Genomic DNA, 19380 nt, shown 5'->3' with positions numbered 1-19380 from the left:
GAGATTGACGCGAATAGGAGAAGTGGCTAATAGAAGCTATAAAAGCTTATGTCATGTAACACAGCCGGAGTACCTTTCACAACATGCAGGAAAGGGTAGCTTACCTGGTGAGTGTCTGGAAGGTCGGTAGGTCAGTCTACATGGACCGAGTAGAGTACATTTCTGAACAGCATCCAAAAAGGGTATTCCCCATTACTCTGACTGATAACTCAGGAGCCTTAGTAAGAAATCTGGATCCTGAGCACTATTATTGATAAGGTTCTCCACGTTGGGAGAACCTTTTATTCTGTAAAGCAGCCATTTTCTGTTGTAGTCAAATAAGCTGCTAAATGGTTTTAGTAAGCTGTACTGTGTATTCACAGAAAATTTTATCATGCATATTGAATGTGATAATCAATTATGCAAAATGTTTTGCTGTTATGTTCAGGTTACCTTCAAGGATGGTACCCGAAAATTTAGGATCAAAGCGGGGTGTTGGGATTCCACCAAAGAGAGAGGGTGGCCATGCCATCTATGGCTACTATTCTGCCCTTGTACTGGCAGTAAACCCTGGTACAATCAGGTTGCCAGTAGTTGATATGAGGTTTTCCCCCTGAGAAGAGCTACACTTGAGTGACAGCGGAAGGTGGTGACATCAGGCCTGGGCATGACCAATCATGAGCCAAACCTGGTGCCTTCCTACTGGCAGTACTAAAGCGCAGGGCCGCCCTAAATTCAGGAGTGCTTTCCCCCACTTGAGGAAGGCAGGTCACACATTAGAGAGGCTGATTAGTGGGCCTTCTCCAGTCCTGTTCCCTCTCCTGGAGGAGAGTGAGTGTGTACCATACCTCTGCCTCTGCTAGAGGGGAAGGGAAGAGCTTGAACTGCTGTGGGCACCCTTGGCCTGTAGTGAAGGTCCAGGGACCATCCTTTAGTGGTAGCTGAGAGAGACTGCATCCGGCAGAAACCTGCCTTGTTACTGTTCTGTACATTGAAGACAATAAACGTTCCTGTTTGCATATACCTCCGGCCTGGTTTGTGATCTTACTAGGGGGAGGTAATCGGTTCTACCGTGGGAGATCGTCTTTAGTTCCCTGGAGCCTACGGCAGATGGAGGCGCTGCACTGCTAAAGAGATATGTAGGGTATGAACCCCAGAAGCGGACGACACAGTCCTGTATGAACCCCACTACCACCAGCGGACGACACAGTCCTCCTGTTACCAGCAGGTATTAAGCACCGCATATGTAGTAATGGCCAAGTCTCCCACCGGGTGGGGGAAACACCATTACATACATATAGCAAGCAAAGTTTGTAGGGGTAGATACTGTTCTTAAAATTAAAGCAGGCTTATTCAACTACACAATATAGATGAGAGTCTGCAGAATTTAGTAACATCTCTTGACTGCAAAATTGTGGAAAACCAGTGCAAAAAATAAAAAATAAACACGTACCAAATGTCTTTTTTGTTGAGAAATCTGGTGCAATTATTTTGCACTGGTTTTGCTCCAGTTTTGCAGCTGGAAGACTTTAGTAAATAACCCCCTAAGTGAAAGAAGAAGACGACTGGAAATTCACCAGCAGCTGAAAAAGAGAAAAAAAGGTCCAGCCACACAGTTACATGATCTAAATTCTAATCAAACATCATTTAAAGCATGTTTTATTTTAGTCTCTGGAGAGATGGTCCCTCCTGACTCTTCACCATGGAAACCGGTGTCTCATTTCAGAAGTGTCATGCCACATTATCATCAGGCCGGCTCTCACACACTCGCCTGACAAGTTCTCTCTGCCCCTTGCGACAGCCTTTCCAGGCTTATGCTGTTTAGTTTTGGTTTCAGACCAGGCACAGCAGATTGAAAGGCAAGCTCAACTCTTGAATAACAAGCATCACACCCCATTTGACGATAAGAGATAATTTGAGAAGATATTTGCTTACATGTGTATCAGCAATTTGCTGTATTATGTAGCTCCAGTGTGTAGCAGCAATACAGAGGCCAAAAGCATCACATGTCAAAAAGGCAAGCATTTAATTTCTGCTTCGGTGAATTTACCTCCTTGGATCCTATTCTTTTCTCCTTGTAATAATAGGGAAATCTGCAATGAGACAACATAAAATGCACATATTTAAACGTATGCAATTAAACGTGTATCTCAATTTTTTTTTATCTATGTTCAGTATCTACTCAAAACAAAGTATGTGGCTGAATAAAGTCTGAATAGACTGGAATGTCCACTGCCGAGTACTTAGTTTCATCAGAAAGAACTAGTCTCATTTTACAAGATATCTGAATGTGAGCTAGGGATTAATAGGCAAGAAAATAAAAAACTGAATTCTTATTTCTATCTTAGAGATCTTATTAAAAATATACCAAACCATTTCCCACACATAGATATTTTTTATGGTGTTAATAACTCCCAATTAACAATAACTCTATTTTAACGTAAATATTTACATATAGAGACCAAATTTATTATGCTATGAAGTTACATCCCAAATGAACTAAAATATTTTCCATTGCAGGAAAGCAGCTTCACAGCATATTGATTTAAGTGCCTTTACTATTTACATCAAGCTGCTTTAAAACAGAGTTAATATCGTACCCGGTAAAAAAAAAATTGTGCATCTTATTACCACAATTGTGTGGGAGAAGTAAAGATTGCGTAATAATATATCATGGGGGCTATGCACTAAGCAACGCATTTTTGGCCCGATTGGAAAATCTTTCATCGGCCGATAAAAAGTTAAGACAAAAGCGGGATTAAGTAACAAGTTCAGGGCATTTTGTTTCAGCCGAGTAAAAATATGCCCGATCGCGTGAGCTTTTTTTACCCTTGCTATCGCACTTAAACTTGTAAAGCGCGATAGCTGATAGAAACAACAAGCAGCCTGTAAGAACTGCATGGAGACCCTGCGTCTCCATGCACGGCTCTTAAAGGTGATTGTACTGTAAAAATATACATTTTAATAAAGGTGTACATGAGCAGGGGCTCTCCAGAGCTGAACCGCATTGGTTTCAGGCCTCGTTATGGGGTGCCGGTATCCCCTGTGCTTTTAAATCTTCCGCGGCATGTGACCGGGGGATTTAAATCCTGCAGGGGGATATCAGCACCCCATAACGAGCAGAACCGCATTGATTTCAGCCTCGGGGACCCCCTGCTTCCTGAGTTACAAGCCCAGATATTGGGTGCCGGTATCTCCTCCATTATTTACATGTTGCACGTAATGTGACAAGGACGCTTTAAAATGGCGGTGACACTGGCATCCAATGCCCCATACCGGGGCCTGTAACTTGGGAAGCAGGAGGTCCCTAAGCCAGAAATCAAAGCGGTTCAGCTCAGGACACCCCCTGCTGCCTCACACTATTGAAAAAAAAATATATTAAAGCAGCTACATTACATTAGCAGCTATCCGCTAAGGCAATGAAGTGGTTAAGGCACAAAGCATGTTTATTGGGAACAATTGCCCCCAATAAACTTTGCAATACACATCATACCCACCCCCTGTGCCCCGAACAACCCCTATACCCCCCTAACATGCAATAAAGATCTTAATTTCTTTTTTTATGTAAATGAATTATACTATGCTTGCGTGCGGACCAATCCTGTGCCCCCCCAAAAAAACCATAGATACAGATGCAGCAGCCATTATTTTAACAAATCACGGTGTAGTTCTCGTGTGCGCTGCTTTACTCCATGCAGCATGAACGCAGCCAATCCCCCAAGCACTTGTGTTTATCGGAGTTGCTTTGTGGCCGCTGCATCTGTACTTTTAAATAAATACACCTCCCCCCCCCGCCCCCTAACACATACAGTACAATAATGGCCAAAATTACTATCCAGATAATATATATAGGGCCGCCAACAGAAATCGTGGGGCCCGGGACAAACATTTTAAGCAGGCCCCCACCCATATCGGCGGTATTGCCCGCTGCACCCCCCATTTCACACCTCACGAGCCCCCTCTCTTCCCCCCACCCTTCCCATGTATTACTCTCCTTTCTATCTCACCCCATCTCACTCTCCCACCTCGCATGTATTTCTCTCCTCTGCTTCTCACTAAGGCTGCGGGCCCGCTGGCGCTGAGCGCGCTCATGCTCGGGTCCACATTGGCTGCTTAGTTTTAGTTTGAGGAGCGCTTGTGTAATCTCCTCTTCAGATACTGGGCCAAATTGAAAATTGTGGGCAGTGTTGGGAGGGGGTGGGACTGTAGGGGTACTCCCAGGATGAGATTCAGGTTTGTGGTTTGGGCTGCATTTCGCTAATAAGTTAGTGGCAACCCCACAAAGTAATCATTGAATGCATTTGCAATGTCAGTGGGGTTTGTCAGAGTAATATCCCCCTTAGTGATATTACTTGGTTGTTGTTGGTTAGGAGGCTGGAATATATTGTGGACAACCTTCCAGAAGTTAGCTGGGTTTGATGTATTCTGGTGGAGATTGTCAGAGTAATATTGTGCTTTTGCATGCCTTGTTTGCCTTGTGCACATGTTCCGCAGGCATCTGTAGTGATTGAGATCCTTTGTAGTGCCAGTTACTTTGTAGCTTTTCCACAAGGCATCCCTGAACTGGTAGAGTGCTATAAGGTCAGGTGTAACCCATGGAAGGTGGGCCCCCTGTACCCTTATTTTGCGTAGTGGAGCATGGGTATCGCAGAGTTTTAAGAACTCGGATTGGAAATAGTCGAGCGCAGAATCAGGGTCGGGAATTAAATCGATTCTGTGCCATGGGCAGTTGGTAAGGTCATCCAGAAACTGTTGTGGGTTAAAGTTTTTAAATGTTCTAGTGAGGAGAACTTTAGGGCTTGAATGGGGCGGTTTAATTTTTCTTACACAGTACACTATTGCATGGTCACTGAAAATATCAGGAAGGATGCCAGAGGATTGGATTCTGCTGGGGTTTGAGGAGAGAATCCAGTCTAGCAAGGAATGGTTATGCGATTTCTGGTTTATCCGTGTGGGTTGGGAAATGAGTTGCGATAGGTTAAGTGACTTGAGTTGTATCTGGATTTTGTGGTTTTTAGGAACAAGCCAATTGAAGTTGAAATCCCCAAGAACTAGCAGCTCACTCTTCTCATTCAGAGAGGAAATGGAGGCAAGAAATTGGGTGATATCAGTCAGGGATTGTAGAGGGGCTTTAGGGGGGCGGTAGATGCCAGCAAGCAAGATGGGCTTAGAAAAGGGGAGGCAGATTTTGCCAACTTGAATTTCAACAGAGGGTGAGCTTGGTGGGCAATTTAACAGTGTAAATTGTAATGTGTCTGCAATATAAAATAACACCCCTCCTCCTCTCTTTGACCTAACTCTCCTAAAAATGGAGTATCCCTGAATGGCAATATTTGCATCAGGGGTTTTAGGGGATAGCCATGTTTCTGTAAGAACGATGGCTTTGGGTTTATGCATAAGGCACCATGCCCTTATTTCGTCCAGTTTGGGCAGCAGGCTCCGGATGTTTATATGGGCAACAGATAGCGCTTTTTGGAATTTAAAGGTGGAATTCTCAGGGGCATGGGACAGAGCTGAAATGGGAGGACATGGGTTAGGTTCAATATCACCTGCTAAAGAGAGTAACAGTATGAGTAGAAATTTGGGTAGTTGTTTGCAAGTTGTAAATTTGTGGTGTTTGCCATTTGAGTGAGCAGTGATTGGTGTGCTGGTTTTTAGAGTTCTCCACCAACATTCAGTAGATAGTGCAAGGCTTCTGAGTAGTCCAGGGTGTATGGTGATGTTGGGTGTGGGCCAGGATGGAGGAGTTTGTAGTGGGTAGAGGGAGTAACATCTCCATGAGGCCAGGAGAAAGAAAAAAGTTAAAATTCATAGCAGGTTCATGATGCCAGAGGTAGGCAGTGCTGCAAGGAGCTGTTGTGAGCAGAGTGAGTGTGAGCAGACTAAACAGCAGGTGTGTGCCTGTTCCTTGTCAAATGTTTAGCTGTATTGCAATGCTAGAGTCAGTTCAGGGTTTCAGTGTATTGTGCAGTCAGTTTTGGGAGAGACTGCAGTAAATAAGTTGTAAAGGGGTGGGGGGTTGAAATAGGCAGGTTAGCAAGCTTGGGATCATAGTGTGATCTGAATAGCTTACCATTTGTTGTCTTGAGTAAAAGAGTTTGCAGTAGATCCAGTCCCCAGTCACCTCTAATCAAACTATAGCCTAACTGTATTTATCACTTAAAAAGCTCACTTTAAATGCCTCACTGTCTAATGCCTAATGCAGTTCCTGCAAAGATGCAGGAAAGGTGTTGGTATTATACAGATAAAGCAGTCACATGACCCTCCCCAATAAATCAGCTTGTTCCAGTTGGTCAATTAACAGCACAGAGTTAAGAGGGAGGAAAAAAACCAAAATAAAAAAAAACACTTTTTAAATTCGAACATACTAACTTATATCAATTCTACAAGGCCAGAGTCAGTCTTTTACACAGGATTTACACATCAGGAACATACTTATATCAATTCTACAAGGCCAGAGTCAGTCTTTTACACAGGATTTGCACATCAGGAACATACTTATATCAATTCTACAAGGCCAGAGTCTGTCTTTTACACAGGATTTGCACATCAGGAACATACTTATATCAATTCTACAAGGCCAGAGTCAGTCTTTTACACAGGATTTGCACATCAGGAACATACTTATAGCAATTCTACAAGGCCAGAGTCAGTCTTTTACACAGGATTTGCACATCAGGAACATACCTGTGAAGAGAATGCAATTAGATCCATGTCATATCAGCTGAGGTTATTGGTCTTCCATGAAGAAAGTGAGTATATTAACTACTGTATAGTCTAACTGTATTTATCACTTTAAAAGCTCACTTTAAATGCCTCACTGTCTAATGCCTAATGCAGTTCCTGCATTATATATATATATATATATATATATATATATATATATATATATATATATATATACCATAATACTGAGTTAAGTTATGGTGAGTAAAAAAAGTGACAAAAATCCTCCACAGGAAAGCAAATATGCAAATACAACTGTATGCTCATCTGCATGTCTTAGGCAGGTCTGCAACCCCGCCTTTCTCCATTATCACCCAGCATACAGCACTTCGACTGCAGCAAGGGATTCTGGGAAATGACATGCAAATATGGTATAGCCTATCCCATAGCCTCTTTGCATACCCAGTTAAAATCAACCCCACACTGATGAGACCCATTAAGGTCAAAACAGCTGTCTGTGGGTGGTTTTCTGGGTATGCACCTTAACCCTGGCTGTGCTCAAAGCTGTGACCATGCAAATATTGGCCCAAGCAGCACACGTTTGGTACTAGGTGGCGAGTAGATTTTTTTGTGTGGCGAGTAGATTTTTTGATGATTTGTCAACCACTGTATATATATATGTAAGTTAACGCGGTAAGCGCCACCCGCTCAGCGCTAGCGGGGACGCAGCCTTACTCCCTCTTTTCCTCACTCACCCCCTCTCTCCTCTCCCTCTGTCAATTACCCCACGCTCACTCTTTACCCCCCCAAAGATATATACCAAAAAACTTCCCACCCCAAATACATAAAAACATCCCCACCCCCCCAAATATATACAACCTCCCGACTAAATACATACAATAAACCCACCTACCCAATACATATAAAAGAAACAAAACATATAACCCCCATACTATCTCTATATAGAGATATAGAGATATAGAGAGTGATAGAGATATAGATATATAGAGATATAAATATATATAGAGAGAGATATATAGAGAGATATATAGAGAGATAGATATATAGGGGGCTGTGCACTAAGCTGTGATAAGTCGTTTTAAGAGCGCAAAGTGCTCTTAGAATGTGAAGTTCTCCCGAGCGTGATTCACAGAGCCGCGCAAATAGGCACTTTGCGCTCTAAAATTGACTTTTTTCAAGAAATTTTTCAAAGTCCAACTTTGCTCGTACGATCAGCTGTTTGCTCTGAATCCTGCCCTTCTGCGGTATTCACTAAGCTACGCAAACTTATCGTACTTGAAAGTTGCGCTGAATACAGCTCACCAGCTAAAGGCAGGTGATAAAAAAAGCAGGACTTTGAAAAATTTCTTTGTTTACATTTTTGCAGGCACAACACCCATACAACAGGCCGTCGGGTGTCCATGGCTGACCCCACAGGGGTCCGGGGGTCCCGCGGGTGTCCCCGGCTCACCAAGCGGGGGTCCCCGTGGCCGTCCCGGTGTCCCCGCGGGTGTCCGCGGGAGTCCCCGCGGGAGTCCCGGGGTACCCGCGGCCCTGCGGTACCAATGTTGTGCCTCTAAAAAAAGAAACAATTTTTCTAACTAAATATACCCCCCTCCCCCCGCCCCCTTACACATACAATACAGTAATGGGCAAAATTACTATTATCCACATATGGATAATAATGCATTTGCCCATTTAAAATACATATAAATCACAATAAATACAGTAAATACATATTACACTTACCTTTTCCAGGCATCCACGATGAAGGCCATCCTCATCTTCATCTTCATCCTGCCCATGTCCCTCCGGTGCTGCAAAACATACAAAACAATCAAAATAGCCAATGTAATGTCCCCTAACCCCTTAACCACTTTAGCGGTCATTAACCGCTATAGAAATGAAGGGGTTAACCCACCCTCACCCACCACTCCCACAGATAGGGGGCCCCAGTTCTTCCCCACTGGTATCCCCCGTGGACTCTCCTGCCTGGTACCCGTGAATGTCCGAGGAGACCTCATGTGGTCTCCAGAGGTCCCCACAGACCTAAGGAACCAACCCTGTATGTAAAAAAAATAAACCTGTCCTATACATTGAAATAAATACTGCTGCGGCCAAGTTTATTCGAGCATTTGCCCGTTCTTCGCCGCAGCAGTATCCTGGCGCGCGCCGCAGGGTGACGGGCGCGCGCCGAAGCAGCGGAAGAGCGCCCTCCGATCGGGGCGCTCTCCCTACCGCTGCCGGGTCCGCCGGGTCCCCCGGAACCCCCTGCCGCCGTCCCGCGATCGCGGGACACCAGGGCTCCCTCTGGGAGCCCTGGACGCGCGTGCAGGGGGCGCTGGCACCCGATGATGCGTGACCGCGCATCGGTGATGCGCGACCGCGCATCGGTGATGCGCGGCACGCTAAGGGAGTGCGGCTCTCAAGCCGGGACATTTCCCGGCTTGCGGAATGAGCCGCACTCGGATAAACTGTGTCGGCAGTGTAAATACACCCCCCCCACACACACACACACACACACACACACACACACACACATACAGTACAGTAATGGGCAAAATAACTATTATCCAGATATGGATAAGAGATTATTTTCCCATTATTAAACACATAAATCAGCATAAATAAATTGAGTTCTACTTACCCCCTGGCAATGGTGGGCATCCGGGCATCAAACGGTCACCGTTGGCAAAAAAAACCATAGCAAATATTTTCAAATGCCAGTTAACCCCTTAATCACCTTAGTGATGGGTGAAGGGTGGGGATAGTTGCCTGGTGAGGGTGGTTAAGCCTCCTGGGTGGGTAGTGGCAGAGGGTGGGTTAACTCCTTAATTACTATAGCGGTTATTAACCTTTAAGGTGATTAAGGGGCTAGGGGACATTAGAATGTATTTTGCTATGTATTTTTTCTGACAATGGAGGACAGGGACTGGCATTAAGCTGATGAGGAGGCGCTTCATATTGCCAGGGGTAAGTAGAATGGTTTTTATTTACTTTATGTATGCTGAAGGGCTAATGTTGTGTTTAATAGTGGGCAAATAATCTATTATCCATATCTGGATAATAGTTATTTTGCCCAATACTGTACTGTATGTGTTTTGCTGGGGATGGGGGGAGGTGTATTTATTGAAATGTAGGACAGGTTTTATTTTTTTAAATATAGGATTGGCATCGCAGGCCTGCTGGGCCCCACGGGGACCAATTGAGGACCCCCGGACGCCCACGGGGACATCCCAGGGGATACCAGACACCCGTAGATACCCACGGGGTGCACTGTGGGGCCTGTGGACCCCCCAGGGACCCCCACTGGCCTGGGGTATTAATCGTGTGTGAAAAATAAATAAACATTTGTTTTATGTGGGGCTATGTGTATTGTTGTTTTTAAGTATTGTAATGGTTTATTTAGGGCCTAGGAGGTGTGTAGTGGGGTTGTTGTGAGTATTTTTTTAATTATGTGTAGAGGGGGTGGGTAAAGGAGGTATTGTCCCCAAGGATGGGTGTTTAAGCCTCCTGGGTGGGTAGTGGGGAGGGTGGGTCCCCGGACTCCTGCGGGGATGACCCAAGGGCCACGGACACCCGCGGGGATCACCCGGGAACACCGCCGGCCTGTTGTATGAATGGTGTGCCTGAAAAAAGGTAAACAAACATTTTTTGTCTATCTCCAGCTTCTTTTGCGCCTGCCTTTAGCTGGTGCATTTTTCTGACGTGCTTTTAAAGCACGATTCAGTTATCGCCGCTTAATGAAGCCCGCTGACTGGAAAAAAAACGGCGCGTTTGCCGGATTTTGTCTGATTGGATGTGCTTTGCTCGCAGGCCTGAAAAAACTAATTTTAAGGCCGATAAAGCGCTGTTATCACTGTTTAGTGAATCACGCAGCAGCCTGTATCGGCCATAAAAGCCAGTTATCACTCTTAAAAGCAGTTATCACTGTTTAGTGCATAGCCCTCCAAGTGCGGTATTTTATCCATTGTCGCAATGCGAGAATTAACATGACCGTTAATTACGCATTTATCACTGCATCACGATTGCATTACTAATATTTCTACCATGACTTCTGTAATATCTCTCACTACAGAACCCTATTGTATAAATAACATTAACCCCTTTGTGCCTGTTGCTACCAAGGTATACCACAGGCATCAAAGGGGTTAATAGAAATGCATTTCTTAGTTGCTAGAAAAGCATTGCCATGCAATGCTTTACTTATTCTCACAACCCAGGGGGAGCATGAAGGAGAAAAACAACAAGAAAAGTAATCTAAGAGTATCTCTGATACTCCTGACGAAGCCAAGTGTCCTATTGGCGAAACGCGTAGAGTGGACCCGCCCAGGAATAGAGAGGATTGGTGCTGGCAGCTGTCCATTACAAGCCTTACCGAAGTGAAGTGTCGGAATCCCCTGAGGAGACTGGAAGTGACATATCGCACTGGAGACAGTGCCGGAGTTGATCTCTGAACGCTGCGGTGTAGGAGAGAGAACAGACGACCAAATACATAGGGGTCACGGAGCGGAGGCGGTGTGGTGAGCTGCGGCAGTATCCCCATCTATCCACATTCACTTTGAGTGATAAATGTTGTTTTTACATTTTTACATTGTAAGTGTGCATTTTTAAACATTAATATAAAGCATCCTTTTTGTACAATTGATCTGTACTATGGAGATTTTTCTTTATTTCTCCATGCCCTAACCAACCTGACTTCTGAGTGAGATCAATATCCTGTCTGCGTCTAGAAGATTTCACAGATTCCATTCTACCTGTTATTGCCCTTACACTACTACTATCCTGTGAGTAGGCTGCACAGAAGAGCCAAGATAATCATCACATTTTTCAAATTGAATATAACTGTCTGCACTTAGATTGCTTTTCTTGTTGTTTTTCTCCTTTATGCTCCCCCTGGGTTGTGAGAATATATATCGATCATCTGGGACCAGTGAAGACAGTCCCTTCCAGAGGGTTTGAGCAGGGAGTTACAAGCTTTACATATAATTTTATGTTTGCACTATTTTAGTCACTTAAAGTCACCAAATATTGAGTGTTTAAAATTTTCACTTTATTATTAGTGAGCACTAGTGTTGCTTTTAGCGCCTGTTTTTTCAACATCACTCTGATGCAATGCTTTACTAACTGCTAAGGCAAACAATGGCTTAAACCTTAACATCATCCCTCAAACCCCAACCAGGGCTACAGACAGATTTCCCAGGGCCCAGAACTAAACTTACGACCGGGTCCCTCCACCCCACCCCTCGTGTCTATGGTCTTGCGCGCCACACATTTCAAATCTCACGAGCTCCTTCTATTTCCCCTCTTTCCCATGTATTTCTCTAATCTCCTTCTCACTCCCTCTTTTCCTCACTCACCCCCCTCTCCTCGCACTCTCCCCCTTCATTAATTACCCCACTCACTCAATCCCTCCCCCCGCCTTGCATGTATTTGTCACCCCTCCTTCTCACTCCCTCTCTTCCTCATTCACTCCCTCACTCCATCTCTTAGATCCCCTCTCTCCTCTCACACTCCCGCCCTCCAATTACACCACTCTGACTCATTCCCCCCTCTCCCACCCCCTACACACACATGATCACCCCATAAAATACACACAAAAAAAATCCCCCCCAATACAAGAAACCTTCCCACCCCCAAATATATACAGCCTCCCCAGCACCACCCCAAATACATGTAGAAATCACCTATCCCCCAAATACATACAAATCTCCCCTCCACCCAGCCACAAATACATATGAAAAAAAACCTACCTAGCCCCAAATACATATTAGAAAAAGCACTCAGCCCTAAATATATATGTAACGGTATTCCCCCACCCCCTGAGAGATTCCCCTGTTACCAGGTGTTTGGTGCATGCTACCTATTGGCTCACAGGATGCTGAGTGGTCCACCTATGGTAGTGAAGATGTCTGGGTAGGCTTCTCGGGTACATAATCATTGTTGATCTCTGGGTACACAGCGCCTCCATTTACTGCAGACTCCAGATATATTGAGGCAATCTCCCAACGAAGAACCATGCTCCTCTCCCCTCAGTAAGATTACACACTAGGCAGGAGGTATACAGTAGATAACTGGAACCGATTTATTGATCCTCTGCATACACAGTATCATAGGCATCAGCCCAATACAGTTCACTGCAGGTCTCCAACTTCTGGATGGTCCCTGTACCTCCACTCTGGGCCAAGGGCACCTGAAGCAGTCCTTACTCTTCCCTGCCCCTCTAGCAGGGACAGGGGAATGGTAATCACTCACTCTCCCACAAGGGGTTGAGGAACAGGGGATGCCAATGCACAGGAAAGCCTGTGTGATACCTGTCTCTCTCTACTGTAGAGACACTGCCTACATTTGGGGGTGCAGCTCCTTAAGTACAGTGGGAGGAAGGTACAAGGTCTGAACCCAGGATTGGGTAGAACACAGGCCTTGTCCTACCTCCTCCCCTGGTACTCAAGGGAGCTGCATCTGTGGGGAAAACCCATGATTGGTCCTGTCACTGCCTGCACTGTTACCAGGGCTTGCATGACAGGGAGGGCAGACTGGTAGCCACACCAGGCATGGCTACATTTTCCCTCTGGTGGAGTCCAATGGTCCCTACTTGGAGCCAGAATTTGGTGTACCATCCTTCATTTGGGAACCTGGAACAGAATACACAACCAAGTTTATCAATAGTAGCATAATCACAATTATATTACCTTTGATACAGCATACTTTTTTTAAACACTTTGACATTACAGTATCCATAAGATGATAACAATCCTACAGCTGCAGTACAACATTGACCCAGGTCCCTCCCAACGTGGAGAACCTGGCTACTTGCTAATAGTAGTGCTCTGGGTCAGGCTTGCTCAGTAGGTTACCATTACTATCAGGCACAGTTACCGAGAACACTCTTTTTGGATGTCTTTCTGATATGTACTGAACTCTATTCACATAGATCAAACTTCCTACCTTCCACACCCCTACAATGAAGGCAATGCGCTCCTCTAGATGTTAGAACTTACTCTTACTATGAGATGTAATGTAAGCACTTATGACATCTATCAGCCACTTTTCCCTGTTCTCCTTTCCCTCTCTCATTATGGGTTCTGGAACATAGGGATATTCAAATCCATGTGACTTCCTATACCTTTGTACTACATGACTCTCAGCTCTGCTGATCTTGGTAAGTCCACGACCCTCTGCCTGGCCTAGCAATGCCCAGAACAGTGGTTCCTGCACTGGTGGCTCAAAGTACCCAAGTACTACACCCTTAGGTTGTACTATTCCTAACCGTATCTGATGTTTCCTATGTCTCAGAGCTTCAGCCGTCTCCTCAGGACTATACTCCCCCTCAGCCCACCAATGATCCACTGTGTCTCCATCATTTAACATGAACCGAGTCTGGTGCATATAGGGTACAAATCCCTGAAACATAAGATCCCACCAAGGCAAGGATTTTACTGGGCAGCCTGAGTAGAACCAGAACCGGAAGTAGTCTTAGATTATACCCCTAAAGTCATCAACTTTTCCCCATAGGAGACCACACCCCCTCAGTCTTATCCCCTTGTATTGTATTGTATGTCTTTATTTATATAGTGCCATTAATGTACATAGCCCTTCAGAGCACACCTCAAAGTCCCTGTCCCTCCAGTCAGTAGAAGGCTTTAGGGTCTTCATACAATGATGCACTCTCTTCTTGGAGTATTTGGCCCTTTGACTCAATTGTGACGTGGTACTGACAGCGTCTAAGGCCTTAATGTCCCGCAAGTCTCGGGCAAATACATATTAAAAACTCCAACCAATCCCAAATACATATAAAAAAAAAAAACACCCAGCCCCAAATACTTATACATATAAAGCCCTCAACCCAGCCCCAAATACATATAAAACCCTCAACCCAGCCCCAAATACATATAAATAACCCACCCAGCCCCATATACATATAAATAACCCACCCAGCCCCATATACATATAAAAATACCCACCCAGACCCAAATACATATTAAAAAACACCCAGCACCAATTACATATAAAACCCTACCCAGCCCCAAATACATATAAAAAGCCACCCAACCCAAAATACATATAAAAAAACCACCAAATAAATATAAACTTACCTACCTTGGTGATGGCCTCCACTCATTGCCTCTGGGCCAAGCTCTCCCCCACCTGTGGGCCTCCCTCCCTCACTGACTGTCCCATGCTGAGAATCTGATGCTGGTGCATGCAAGGCCTCTCTCTCTCCGGTGCATGCTGGAAGCTGAGCTCTGCTTGCTTCCGGTTGCACGCCGATGTCAGAGAGGCCCAGCGTGTGCCAGTATCAGTAGCTCAGCATTGGACAGTCAGTGAAGGAGGCTTGCAGCTGGAGAGAGCCAATGAGAGGACCAGGTGCCGGGTAAAGAAGATGGCCCAGCCAGAGATGGGCCGACTGCTTTGTCTGGCCTCTGGGCTCCACTCAGTCACAAGGCCCATGACACTTGTCCCAGCACCCCCCCCCCTGTTGACGGTCCTGCTCCCACCTTCTGGGGGTCTACCCTCCCTCCCTTGGGCAACTAACCTCATCACCCTATGTAACACTCCCCCCCCCCTCTGGAATAATGGCTGTGATGGTAGAAGTAGCAGGCATCACACAATAAAGCACAAGCCCAGCTAGCTACCCCTTAATCCATATAACTTGTAAGGCTTATTTCAGCCAAATCTACTTTATGCCTGGGGAAGAAGCAGGGAATATAACCAATGTATGACATAAAATGTCCTATGCCTGTAAATATTGTATGTAAAGCACTTTATTCCCTGTTAATGCAATTCCCCAGTCTATTTGAGCCAGCAATATGAAGTAAAGTGTTTTGTGATCACTGTGTAAGACCTGCAATGTATTTCTGAGGGTTTGCCCTGTAAATGTGGATTCTACTGTATATAATTATTTCTAAGCTAGCAGACATGTAATGGGATTTGCGTTTGTTCATTTCTATGGAGGTGATTTAATCAGCCGAAGTACCTGCATAGAAATATGGATTGAGACAAAAGGTATCAAGACATGTGGTGAGTGTTGTAGAGTGGACAATCAGGTCTGGGGTTGGGCTCTCTGGAAGGATAGCCTTTGTTCCCCTGCAGACTCTGTGGCTCCTACCCAGTGGGAGGTCTTGAGTGCCTTAGCAAGCCCCGACTCTGGTTTTTATGGCACCAACTCAATCCGTGCTCTGGTTGGCCAGCAGCCCCTCTCCCATGTAAAGAATAGCCAACCAAGGGCTATATAAGGGGAGCTGCTGATCAGAGCATTAGTTTATCTGAGAGACAGTCTGTGAAGGAGTTTGGATCTTTACTGTGACCAGCTGGAGATACATATCAGAGTGGCTGCTGTGTGATCAGCACTCTGATATCCTGGATGAGAAACGGACAGGGCAAGCCTTCTTGAAGCAGGCCGCTGCACCTAGCAAGGCTAGAATCTACTCCCCAGGCCCCCAGTTGGCTTGCCAGAATAAATCTTATTTTATTCAATAACTTTGTCCCATCTGGAGCTAGTGATCCCGGTGGTATCAGTGTAAAAGTACTGGTCTCCCATGACAATGGCCAATAGTCCTATTAGCGAAATGTGTCTAATTGGGTTTTTGGCCATTGAAAATACCTAAAAAGGAAATGTTTAAAAAAATACATTACAAATAATAATAAAATATTTTTTAAACTTAAACCCATTGATTGTCACTGTGGCTAGGCCCTCAAATGGGGATCTATATAGCCGCATTGGCAATCAATGCTGTCCTGCAATAAAAATGGGGTTACTAACACCCCCATGGAAGAAGGATGTTCTCGTGTTTAGGTTTGCTGCCAACCAAAACCAATCCAATAAACGTGTAATGACCAACCATAGAAAAAAAAATCCAAGGCCTGATGGTCAACCAAAAAATAACAATAAAAAATAACCCAAGGATGAGGGCATCAACAAGTTTGAAAACCATAAAGAAAACATCCAAAACCCGATGGCATAAAGAAAAAACAAAACCATAAAAAAGAATCCAAGGCCGGTGGCATAAACATAAACAAAAAACTCAACCATAAAAATGAATTCAATACCCAATGGCCTATTTGTAATCCAAAGCCATTTGTGGCCTGAGATGGGGAATCCTCAACTTGACCCTTTATCCTCTCTCTGTTGCTTGAAGAAATTCTCTGGTGAGCATGTTTTATCCTTCTTTCTTTTCTTCTTAAATGCTGTCTTCTTTCTTCTTCTGGAAAACAAATACATAGAACCACGCTCCTCCCTTTATGGAGTAAGCAGTTGGTAAAAAGATTGGCCTTACATTTATGGTAAACAAATATACAATTCCTGCGCTCCTCCCAAATTGGCTTGGAATTTACCAGTGAGATTTCCACATTTTTAATCTATGTCTAATAACTAAGGAGCCATTTAGTTGAATCTTTTGATCAAAAAGGATTTAATCCTGATTACCCCATCAAGGTAAACTCCAAATTTAGCAGGTACCTACTGTATATTAAATGGATTAAAAAAAATATTGTCCTATTGACTTAGCAAAATATGTGAAAATGCCCAAAGGGTTAAATGAACGAAGCATAATGTTTTCTGTGATTTAGTGCAATTAAAAACTGTCATAGGCCAGTAAAAAAGTTCTCTAAATATTATGAAGAGAAACTGGGGGTGCACACATTCCTTAGTGAAAAATAATAATACATACACATATTTATCTTATTTCTGCCAGTCATAGACACTCAGAACCACTTCAGTGGAGAGAGAAGTTTAGACAATTGCTAAGGATTTTAGAACCTGAAAGGAGTGGCCAGCCACCTCCAGAGAACTATCTAGCAAAACAGAACAGGTGAGCCAAGACCTATCCCTATAACGGAAAGTATCAATGACACTATAATTCATGATAATAAGCCATATGCTTCCTTCATAATGACCTCATGCTGCCAAAGAGCACTCTGCTCATATTGCTCAAACTCTCCAGAATTCGCCATACTCTTAGTATCCATAACAGAGCTTTATCCAGAATTTCCTTTTACCCCTCCCATCATACTTTCAGTGTCTTGTTTGCTAACACCTCCTCCTCTTCTGTCAATCTCTCTCTGGGCATACCCCATTGGTCTGTCCTGGGACCTCTTCTCTTTTCTCATTACAAATTCTCTCTAGTTTCATCATATGTCTTGATTTCAAATATCACCCCTATGCTGATGACACACAAATTTACTTTTCAACCCCTGAACTTTGAACTTGCACCTGCTGTACAGACCAAAGTCTCTGAATGTCTCTCCACTATATCATCCTGGATTTCCCTCTGCTGACACAAACTTAATGTCAGGTTTATCCTGCCATGCCTGGTCTGCAGTTCTCTTACACCTCCACCAGGATTGCTGCTGCTCCTATCTTTAGTAAAGAGAGGAAGGAATAACAGAGCACTACTCACAGACATCCATGGTTAAGAAAAAAATTAGGAAAAGTTCATATTCCATAAAAATGTAATTATTTATTGGCCATCTGAAAAAGAATAGCAATGGTGCCGCCCTACCAATGGACAAAGGAACCAAAGGAACACCTTACGCGTTTCACTCCAATATACTGTGCTTCCTCAGAGTTGTATGAGTGTCTGTGTATGTTCCTTTTCCCTGCTACTGCCGCTTGCTGCCTAGTACCCTGTGCCATTCCTGCAAGTTGTGAATGTGCATGTTTGAATTTGCCGCCGTGTTTACCCGCTCTGTGCTCCCCCCGCCAGATCAGCATTGCGGAGCTTCAGAGGAGAAGCCAGTGTGTTCTTTGGAGGACGCTTGCTGCTTGCCAACACTCATCCTGTAATGGAGGGACTTGCTGCATATTCTCCATCTGCCTTTGGATCGGTGACTGCCAACTCAGCTGGGGATTCCAAGGATGGAGCTATTGAAGGAGAATCCTGCTTAACCCTTCAGTGACTGGATACCTGATGGAGTGTTTGGGATGCCGCGGCTGCAGAACACAGAGTGGTCATATTGCCTTTTATTCATTGGGAGCATGTTAGTTGTTTGGAGCTCACTGCTGTATTGTGTGTTTTATAAAATTGATCTGTACCATGTCTGCTTTCTCTTTTCTTTAATTGTGGGGAGATCAAGATACCAACACCCTCTACACCCAGTTCCTGATAAGATTATTATCTGTACACTTCTGCTATTTTCCATCAACACATGAGTGGGCATTTGATAGTCTTTTCCTCTTTGATTTTTTTTGTTTTTATCACGTTTGCACTATGTATGTGTATTTCTTTTTTATATGAACCTACAGTATGGAGAGTTCCCTGCGCTGAGAAGTTTTGCAGAGAAGTTTTGCTGCCATGTGCAGATTATAGTCTTTTTTTCAGATCTGACATTTTATGCTTGCTGCACATTTTATTTAATATAGTTGCTACCTCACCATGTTTGTGTCTAGCTTAGTCATATCATCCTGAGTGCTGTCAGGTTTGATTTCTTATTTTTGTGTTCCTTGATGTCTGGTCCACCTGTTACTTACCAGTCTATGTGTCACCTCTATCACCATGACGTCACCTCTTAAGACTATTTTAACCGGATCAGTATAATGTGGATATCACTACACCCCTGAGGAATCTCGCATCATGAGTGAAACACGTGTGGTGGTCCTCTACCTACATCTGCTGTCGCCCCTTGTATCTCGGAAGCTGATACCAGAGTTAAACACCTGCACCTCCGTCGCCATGCGCATCATCAACCGGGAAGCGCAACCGACTACCAGAGGAGCTGAATCCAGCTACTACACGA

Source organism: Ascaphus truei, chromosome 3, assembly GCF_040206685.1.
Source record: "Ascaphus truei isolate aAscTru1 chromosome 3, aAscTru1.hap1, whole genome shotgun sequence".
Classification (NCBI taxonomy): Eukaryota; Metazoa; Chordata; class Amphibia; order Anura; family Ascaphidae; genus Ascaphus; species Ascaphus truei.
This window is presented reverse-complemented; position numbering follows the sequence as displayed.